The sequence below is a fragment of the Balearica regulorum genome, chromosome 18, assembly GCF_011004875.1.
Source record: "Balearica regulorum gibbericeps isolate bBalReg1 chromosome 18, bBalReg1.pri, whole genome shotgun sequence".
NCBI classification, from domain to species: domain Eukaryota; kingdom Metazoa; phylum Chordata; class Aves; order Gruiformes; family Gruidae; genus Balearica; species Balearica regulorum.
Window position 1 is genome coordinate 1,980,044 of NC_046201.1, and position 10,584 is coordinate 1,990,627.

The 10,584-nt window shown below is 44.7% G+C and overlaps 1 long non-coding RNA gene across 1 annotated transcript in view; it reads left to right on the plus strand.

Annotated features, from left to right (window-relative positions):
* LOC142604346 (uncharacterized) overlaps window positions 1-5,050 on the plus strand; it is a 136,910-nt gene extending 131,860 nt beyond the window's left edge. The window contains exon 7 of the long non-coding RNA XR_012838213.1: window positions 152-5,050. This is a non-coding gene — a long non-coding RNA (uncharacterized LOC142604346). The remainder of the gene's footprint in view (window positions 1-151) is intronic.
* The last annotated feature ends 5,534 nt before the right edge of the window (window positions 5,051-10,584 follow it).

Here is a 10,584-nt window from a genome sequence, read left to right on the forward strand (position 1 = left end):
TTTAAACACAGCCCAAACCTGCAGCTTATAAAATTCCTCTTGATCTCAGGCTTGTGATCCCTGTTTCTTTTTGCTTTGCATCTTCAAATCTTATTCCCCCCCCCCCCCCCCCTTTTATTCTCATCCCTGACTTCTTTTCTCTCTCATTTAGGAGGTCCTCTTTTCAAAATTGATCTTACATCATCTCACATCCAGACTTAGTGTCCTTGCATCAAAATATCCCAGCATCACTGAGGTATTTCAGCGCACAGAAGCTGCCGGTTATGGGCTGTTGATGCATCTTTCTCTGAAGTGTCTGGGCCAGGCCACACAGGCGCCTGGGCTGCTCTGAGCTGGAATTAGCCATGTTTCTAGGTCAAACATCTCAGAAGAACTCCGATCCTCCAGACAGAAACCCTGTAGCCTTCAAAAGAAGAAGAGGATGCCTCCAGTTAAGTTCTCAGGGGGAAAAAAAAAAAAATCCCATTTACCTTTTAATTGATTTTTTTAAAAACGCTGCCCTTCCAAGAAAATAAAATAAAACCCAAGGCGCATGAAGGTATGAAACAGAGCAGGATGTTAAATACGCAACCTACGTCAGCAAGGAGCTTGCTCTTAATCAACCATCCACCTGAAATACCTGGGGGCAAGGAAGGAGGCTGCGGGAACATGTTGCAACAGACCGAAGCCATCTCAGAGGAGAGCTGCCACACAAACGGCGAGCCGGAAGGGTGGCTTCAGGAGCCACTTCTTAAACGGTTCCTGTTTGATCCCCGCGTAACATCGCGCCAGAAGCGGGATGAAAATGTTAATTCGGAGACAGTTCCCCCCTCCTCACTCCAGCAGGTTTATTACCCTAATTGACTTACGGCGCTCGGTTCTAAATTAGCCCGCTTGGAAATGTGATCGGCACCGGTAATTTTCCACTTTATGCCATACTTCTTTATAATAAATAATTAAAAAAAAATCATAAATAGCAGTAGTATTAGATCACTGGTGCTCATGAACTAGCCTTCTTTTAAAGTACGGTGTAGAAAAGAGTTGGTTTTTTTGATGATGCATCCTTAAAACCGTGGCTGTGTTACTCTTTTGCCATAATGAAATTATTGCTTATAAGAACTTTTGCTTGGTCAAAAAGAGAAAAACCCCTAATTATAATAATTCCATTTCAGTGTTTTCCATAAGCTCCTAGCCAAGTTGGCCAATAACTGAAGCAAAGAGCAGGGGAAAAAAAAGGTATGTATTGTATACTCACTTAAAACTTGGCTAGAAATGACCTTTTATTGTCTAATTTTTTTTTCCATGCCCAACTTGGCTACTTGAGACAAACCCATTGCCAAGTTTCTACAGTGTGTTATTTTCCTATGTATTATGGGTTCAAAAACATTTATAAAAGCTGCCCCCCGCAAGTGTTGTACAAGGTTTTTGCATGGACAAGGGCAGAGGAGCCTGGGTTTGATAGCGTTACCAATGAAGATGGTGGTGTTAAAAAGCTGGGTACGTTTTCCTTGCTTTGGGTTTGTTTTTTTGTTGGGTTTCCCCCCCCTCCCCCATCCTCTTCCCCGTGCAGCCCAACATGGTAAGATCTCCAAATGGGCTGTGCTAACAAATTTAGCTGAAGACAGCCATGTGATGTTAATATAAACCTCCTCTGTCAGCTTGGAGAGGCACCAGGAAATTGCCCCAGGAATGCTTTTTGCAGCGCCTGTCTCTGCTCGGTGCCACGCGGTGGCATTTGTCAGGCGCACTCAGCCGCGGCTCTCCGGAGGGCGCAGGACCTTTTCCCTCTGTCTGGGTCACCGTAACATGCGCCGTGTTGTGTCTGAGAACATCGATGACTTTTCAATTAAAAAAAAAAATTAAAAAAAAAAAATAAAGGAAGCGATTCTGGGTTACAAAACCCAACCCCCAAACCAGTTCCTGCCATTCTGGCTCCTCCATAAGGATCCGGCCGTCACATAAGTGATACTTGAATCATGATAAAATAAGAACTGCAGCTCTCTCCACATTTCAAGGGTAATTTCTCTTTGGTTCCCTCAAGAAAAACACCACACTGAAATAAATATAAAGACCGGGGATCAGGCATACTCTTATTTGGGATCATTTCATTTTAGAAAGGAAGAAAAATGATTTTAAAGTTTGATGCAATTTTTTTTTTTGTGGTCGTGCCATTTAAGTTTGCATTTCACTACATTTGCCTCAGAGACATGTTTAATTTCTTTGGTTTTTTATATTTAATTTCATTTTCTGTTTTTCATGAAGTCCCTCAATGTTTTTTTGTGGTGAGCTGCCATGGTGTTACCAATGCATCTGAAATATTACAGGCAGAAAGACAGCCACTTGAAAGCAATAATGAGGGCAAGTCTGTCCTAGCTTTTATTTCCTATATGTATTATGTCCTATATAATGTTAGACAAAGGGTAAAGCTTTCAGACATCCTGATCCCACAACTGCTTATAAACACAGTTAATTTTATTATCCAACAGCACAAGCTGAATACATCTATAATGCAGAGGTATAAGCTCTAGCTGCTTTCGAACATGATTTAGAAATCCAGCTACAGGAAAGGAAATAAAAGTGCAATTTTCAAATGTTGCACAAGTTTTCTCTCTGCATCTTGCGATACCAAACACCTTTTAAAACCCTACCCTGAATGATTTAGGAGCAAAAGTCGCACTAACTGCGACAGGAGCCTAAATCAGTCAAATGTGGCAGAAGGTGATTATATTCTTGATGGGTCCTTTTCCATTTTATGTATCATCCTATTTTCACATACTTCTTTTTCACTCTGATGTAGATGGACTTGCTCTTCGGTAGCATGTTGGTAAACGAGCGCGTATTTAACTCTGCTATGTGCAGCGCTGGCATTTGTTGGGTTACTTAAATGTAGGTCAAATCAGAGAGGACTTGGAAGAAAAGTGATGGAGACAAAATCGAGAGAGGAAAGGTCGTGTGCAGCATGATGCACACAGATGGCTTATTATCGCTAGGACCATGTGGCAGAATCCAAACTCATCTGACAGTCTGTTTTCGTGATACAAAACTCTTTCAGGGACTGCTGAACCTCTGAAAGTATCTGGGTGCATTCTACATGATGTTCACACTTCGCTGACCTTGCAGAAGCCTTGGAGTAGTTGCAGTTTCGAATCTGGTGTTGCACATTAAGAGATTTAATGCAATGCTTGTGGTGGGATGGAGATCCAGCCAAACAGTTTGGTGTTTGCCAGGTCTCTCACTCAACCCAGACTCGCCAGGTTTCTATAGGTTTCTAGAGGGCAGATGGACATTTTGTAGGTCCCACCTTGCCTGGCATCTCTGCAGGAGTGAACGTAACTCAATGGAAGCTCTTCTCTGTGGATCAGTCCTTACCTTTCTCCTGCTCAAAGACTATGCAGAAAGTGAGAATCAAGTGACTGAAAGATTTATGTTGGAACTAGATCCCCATGGATCAGAACATGAATAACACCTCCATCCCCTCCCAAATCTTCCAGGCCTGACCTTTCACAATCTCTGTTTCCTGACCAATGACTCCAAAGAAAATAGAGCTGCTAGTTGGTATTTAATGGAAATCTGCACAAAACTTGTCAAAATACACCACCATGCCTGTCAGATGCCTGGGACAAGACCTCTACAGTAGTTTCCAGAAACCCAGTGCAATTACTTACATTTTAAATTATCTTTAATTGTCGCATGTGAGCTACAGAAACATTTTTCCCCACTCTGAAGCAAGACCTCGCTATTAAGAGTCACCCCGTAATTGCAGCTTTAATAGGGGGACCGCAGCAGGTCAGCCGCGAAGGTTAGCGCAGGGTGCAGCAAGGCGAGAGCGGCTGCTGAACGCCAGTAAGTGGAAGTGACACATCACAATAGTCCCATCAATTATGTAGGGGCAGTTTGGAGTGTAAACTTTTTAGTGAATCTAATTACCTCGCCAGATGTTTTAATCCAATCTCCTTGCCCCTCCTCTGCCGTCAAATACTACATTGTTTTTTGAGCTCCTGATATGAAAAAGTCACCTTAACTATAGAATCTAGAATAAACTCGATGAGGGGTTTTTTTTGCAGGGACTGAGCATCCTTTTGCTATCCGAGAGATTATTCAGATTCATGTGTGACTCGGTACTTGTGGGATTGCACTGAACCAGAATGAACACGCTCGTGAATTGATAAGGGTGTCATGAAGGGTGCAAGACTGATGAAAAATAGATGAGATGGTGTAAACGTGCTCAAGAGCTGAATGACAACTGTTAGCCTGGCAATGCCGAATTTAAGCAGGTCCTGTCGATAGCATTAGAGATGCCGCACCAGATTTTCCGAGGCTGTTTGCAAATTGACCTAATGTTCCTGTTGACACAAAACCCTGAAAGCACAGCTAAAAGCAGCATTGCTGAACTCTCCTGATTTACTCACAGACTGTGGTCAGATGCGAGCATGAAAGAAAATGCTTGCCTGTGCATCCAGGAGAGGGGAAAATACTGAATTAACTGTGCACACAGATGCACGATGTTACCTTCCAGAAGCGCAGAGCAGGGAAGGGACCTAGCAGCATCGGGAGGAATTTCCTTGTCATTCAGTGAAGTGTGTTTTTTGGTTTGGTGGGAAATCTGGGTGTGCACATGCAACACACATTGACCAGTGTTGACTGCAGAGCATGGAAAAATCTCCATCTTTGACAACTTAAAGCTCTAACATGAAAAAAAAAACCCAAACCCCACCCAACCCAAATCAGAGGAGTCTCAAACTGTTCTTTGTTAGAACCCCAGTTGAACAATTTGTTGATTTTTATTTTCACCAGCTTATCACATTAATAGTTGCTTTTCTTCCCTTTTTGCCCCATCCTGTTCCCCAGTGAGAGAACATTTAGACTTGTACCACTTACAACTTTAGTCACACACTCGTGGGATGGAAACACGCAGAGCAAACAGTGAAACAAGGCTGTTTATAAAGCTTTCAACACATCAGGCAGTGGAGAAGAGCCCAAGTTTCCATGTAAAGGCCTGAATGGACAAGAATGATGTGAAACACATGGAAAATATGGAAAATGTGGAATAAGTAATAAAATTATAAATAAAACAAATACAATAAATTGGGAATGCAGTTTTACTCGTAATGATTTGTGTTCCTAGTAACCCAAGACTCCCTTACCTTTGGAAAATTGCATGTTTTTCCAATGGGGGAGCTGACTGCAGGTGACAGGTCTGACGGGTTGTGCGGTGGGTTGGATCATTGAATGGCTCAAGCGTTCAGCAGGGAATCAGGGCTCCAGCAGCCTTGCATAAGCCCTTTCTCTGACAATGACTTGCATCATGATCTCAGGAAAAATCACTCAATCAAGTAGCGGTTAGTGTTAGTGCAGGAATTTTGGCCAGAAATGAAACTTGGCTTGTTCTGGCTAGAGAGATTTGCCTGGCGGAGTTACCCAGATGCATTGTGCTGGGTTTACTTTTCCCCTGGGTTGTCTTGGTTATTAGTGACAGCACTTCATGTGCTTTCCTCGGTGAGCGTGCTCTCCTGGTGATAACCTGCGGGTGTACTGGCGGGATGGGGTCTCCAGCTTCTCATTGCCATGACAGTTGTCCAGTACTTCTGGATCTCATACTGCGGGGATGCGGGCAAAACCTCTGCTTTCGTAAAACACTTGTAGAGGGTCCCTTTAACAACTTCAGTATCTTTTCAGCTCCAGAAAGGAACGGTCAAAGGCTGATTCTGAAAAAAATAAAGTGGTTGTCTGCTTTAACCATTACTGATGCTCTGTCATTAGATTAACAATAGCTAGCGTTACAGAATAAGCTTATCAAACAGATGAAATATGGCTTGAATTCATAACAAGTCAAAGGTCTGTTGGAGCCCAGGCATCAGCACAGCTAAGGGCACCTGTAGCAAAAGGAAACAGGACAGAAAGAGTGATGGGACTGGACTCAGCTGCCTCTGACCCTTTGTCTCACTTAATTAGGTATCAATTTAGATGTAGTCTGGCTTTAACACAAACTAAGAATAAGGCTTAAATTCATGATTTTCAGCTGGAAGAATGTATCTAAATGGACCATCTAAAAGGGCAGCAGTAGCCCGGAGGAGTGAAGAAACTTGCCCAAAAAGTCATTATGAGAACCAAAGCGTGCACACAAAGCAAGCCGGGGCCCTGCTCTTACACACATTGGCATGGTGTGAGACAATTAAATTCTGAGTTATATGAGACTGTCCCTTTGCAGAATGTCAACAGCTTGGAAAAGTTTCCTTTGATTCCACTGTGATGATTCGTTTTGCTGTGCTAGCAATTAAATTAAAAAAAAGGGGGGACGACGGGGGACGGGGACTACGAGCAGTGTATGAATCGCAGCTATTCTTCAAGGTGAAAGATCTGAATTTCCATTTCCCTGTGCCATTAGAACTGATATGGGTCTGACTGGCCACTATATGGTGAAAAAGTCCCTCTGTGTGCCAGTATTGAAAACTGTTTGTGCATTAGTTGGAGTCTTTGCCAGCAAAATAATATCGTCCCCTTTGTTTATTATATTGAAACTCGATAAAAGAAAGCGTTGGAGGGAGAAAAAAATAAGTTTGCAGTGTGAAATGAATGTTCTCGTCTGGGCTCCAGGATGCAGCCGTGAGTAACGTCTGTGGCATCGCCGGGCGTCCTACTGCAAAAACAAGTTATTGTGCTGCAGCTGTAATCTGGGGTTTGCTGGGAGAGGGACAGTCCGTGCTTTGCCAAGGGACCCCCGCGCTCCATCAGTTATGGGGACTGTCCCATTTCAGGGGCATCGCCTCCTGCGGCGATAACGACGGCATAGACTCTGTAAGTAACTTAAGTCCTGCACACTGTTATTGCCCAACAAGGCAGACCCATGCAGGCTTGTTTTGAAGCCCAGCATTATCTCGGTTCCCCAGCATTCAGAACAAATTCCACTCCCCACCCCTCCCATTCTTTTGCTGAAAAAGTGACCACATGTTTGAGCTGTTTCTGGATCCGAAGGTAGCTTTGCTGCGTTGAAAATTAGCAGAAAAGAGCCCGACTAAATGAAGTGTCCTTTTCAAGCGAGAAAGGCAGACTCTGTGTTCGCAACGTGCTTGCAAGTTGATGCGACCCCTTTACAATATAGTGGCAAGAAATTACTTTAAATTACAAAATCAAAGCAAAGCCAAAATAAAATGAAACAAACCCCCCTAAGCTGACAAAGTCCCTGTACAAAAAAAGGATATAGCAATCACACGTGGCTAAAATACCGCAAGATTCCAAAAGTATTAAGCAGCATCAATTTATAACAGGGAGGAAAAGTATTAGTCAGATTGTAGATGCTTTAGGCCAGTCCCCATAATTTTATTTCCCATCTGTAAGTGTTAGCACTGAGGGCTCTTACTCTATGACAGGGGCCCTAGCTGTTAATGGAGGTAATAATAACAACTGTAATAATAGCACCACAACCACCACCACCAGGAGAAATATTGGCATCCATCTCGCCCAGCTCGGTGCACACATCACTGGGCTATCAGACTATATTTATTTTTCACCTGGGCAGCTATAATGTGCAAATGCATGGATGTCTATAATAAAGCAGAAAGGCAACAGTAGCACAATTACGGCACGGCTATATTTTACTTTCTGGAGCCTGAGCTGACACAGCTCTGGATGGGAACAGCCAGTCCCTAAGAAAGCTCTTGTATTTCTTTGGGTCCAGGGCCAGTCCAGCACCTTCAATATTACCAGCACAGTCTTTAAAGAAATTGTTTTTCCAGAAGACAGGCTAAATGAATGAAAATAATAAAGGTTTATTTGAAAAGGAGGATTCTTCATGCTTGGTTTTTAGTTTTTAAAACTTTAGAGGGTATTTCAGATCATAGGTTCTCATATCTGGGTAAGAAGAGCATTAGAAGCATCTCAGGTTTAAGTGAAAGTTGAGCTTCACATGACTCCAAAAGCTGGAGCTTTACAAAACAAGAAAAAAAACCCATCCCCCTGCCCCGGTTACATCATGGCAGTTTGAAATGTAGATATAATCTTGCCTTCCTGAAATGCTGCAAATGGTCAACTAGTCCCTTCTCTCCTCTGCTGCTCTGTATGATGTCTATCCTTTTCCTCTTGAGTTGAAGACTGATAAAAAGATAACCCAACAATTTAATATTACAAATAAGGAATATTAAACAGAAAAATCCCCTTCTGGTATCAGATAGCTACAGGTTTTTTTTAAAGCTTGAGAGCTGGGCATCCTAAGGGTTAAAGGAAGAAATAATCTCCTGTTTAAGAGTGTGTGTGTGTGTGTGCACGCATGCACAAGAGTGCAAGTTAGCATTTTGTCTTCACTAGCAAGCAACACACACACATGCATGCACGCGCGCACACACACGCACTCAGCATGATCCAGGTCACTCCGACTTCAGGCGACTTATTAGCTTTACAGTGTTAATGGAAACCAGTCTCCAATGCGGGGTGGAGCGGTGAGGTGAACCAGGAGGCCAGGAGGGGGAATTTGCTCTCCGAGGTGTTGAGTACTAAAAGTGGCAGCAACTTCTGACAGTTCCTAAAAAACAGCCTTGTTGTGGCTCACTTGGTTTCTGGGCAGAGACGCCCGTGAGCAGAGCTAGAGAGCAGCCCCAAATGCTGCTGGAGGACCTTCCCTCCCGCAGCAGACATCCTGGAGAGTGGCATTAAAAACATCAGCTTACTGGCTTTTGCATGGAAAGGCAAGACGAATGCATGTTTCAATCCAGCCTTTGAGATGGGTTCACAAGGGTGTCCTTCTCCTAATGTATATATAGCCCCTTAATGTACAGCGCATGATGCTACTCGGCATGTTGGGGGAGCAATGGCTGCTCTGCAAAGAGAGGACAGATTAAGAGCTCTCTCTCTCACTCGCTCTGCCTCCTAACCCAGGCAACCCCTGTGATTTTCCACGTTGGCATGTGTGACCTGGGATTGCTCCCCACCCTTTGCAGCTGCGGCTGCTGCCAAGTCCCTCCGGGCAAAGCCGCATCCCCATTGTCTTCTTCCCTCCGCGGCTTTGGGTGCTGCTGCAGAGTTGCCTGAGCACAGCAAAACTGGGAGACTCGTCCTGGAGCGGTTGTTTAACACACCGTGCGTTAATTGGGGACAGTTATGGCGTAACGTATGCAGCAAAATGCTCATCTGCTATGCGGTGAGGTCTTTACGTTTTTTTAAGCCTTTGCTCTGACACTCTCACAATTAAAAAGACCTCTGAGGTGTTGCCGGTGCCATGCGCTGGCTAGTCCTTGACCACCACTCAAAGCTAAACCTCCAGCCCAACTCCAGCAGTCACAGATTTATAGCACGTCTATACGTGAGAGGAGGGGGTGTGTGGCATGATAAACAAAGCAGAGGAGGGCATTGTCCCTGCTTGCAGGTCTCCAGCGCACACAAGCAGCTGAGCTCTGCAGACCCCCCAACTCCAGAAACACCTTCTCCCTCCTGCCGCCGCATCCCCCTCCCTTCCCACCATCCCGGGCAGGACGGCTCCAGCTTCTCGTCGGAGATCTCCAGTAGGGAATTAGCAGCCAGGGAATTGCCCTCCGCTGCAGTCGCGTGGGAGCTTGTGTAATGTTCTAGCACTATCAGTCACATTGCTCATATTTACTTCTTTTGGCCCGATTCTCTGCCTGCCGAATAAATTTGCAGCTGCAGAGGCTGAGGTCTAGTAGAAAGCTGAAGGATTTACTTCCAGCTATTGAAAGGTTTATAGCCGAGAAATGTGAAGTTGCGCAGATTCTGCTGTTGGAGATGCGGCCTCCTCCACTCCCCCAGATGCTGCTGGGTTAAGGGGAATATTGGATCGTGGACCACATGCAGCTGCTCCACTCATCCGCAGAGACAAATTCCACCTTAAACATTGTTTGAAGGCAGTAATTCAGAGGCAGAGCTTGTTGCTGGTGCTGGGAGCAGAGAGTGGTTCATCGCTGTGTGCACGGCAGAGACGCCTCATGGGCACTGTTTGAAGATGAGTTGGGATGAAAAATTCCTCCACGTGTTATTCCCAGCCTTCTCTGTCGTCTCTGCTCCATTAACTCTGGGACTGGCCCAAACATCTTCACTACAAATGCGTGTGTCTGGGGGAAGGCTCACCAGCGCCTGCCGCAGTGAGGCACTCCAGAGTGCTTTTATTTGGCTAAAAAGGGCCATTCTGTACAACTTTCAAATTCACAAAAGGTAAATTATGAACGTGTTTGTCTGTGTTTTTGATTTATTTTCAATAGGGAGAGACTGTGCTTTTGCGGGTAGCTGAATCAAACAGGACCAGGCCCTTGGGTGAGACACTGCCTTCCCTGTGCCGTGGTGTTTAGCGCTGGGTACGTCTGTTACCGCAACTGCCCCTGGTTCATTGAATTGCCTTGCTCAGCTCGATGCTACCCTAAAAAAAATACCCACAAAAACCAGAGCAAGACAGTAGCACAGACAGCACATAAACAGAATATAAAAACCAGAGAGCTGGGGAGGGAAAAGGCAACCGAAGAGCAAAGTAGTTTGGCAAAGGAGAGGAAGAAGATGTGGCTGAGCAGAACAGAGAACTCGGGTATCTTCACCCGAGTCAGCCTCGGCATCACCACCTGTGAAATGTCCCGAATTTTGTCGGTCCGGGCGATGTTAGGCAGGTTTCTT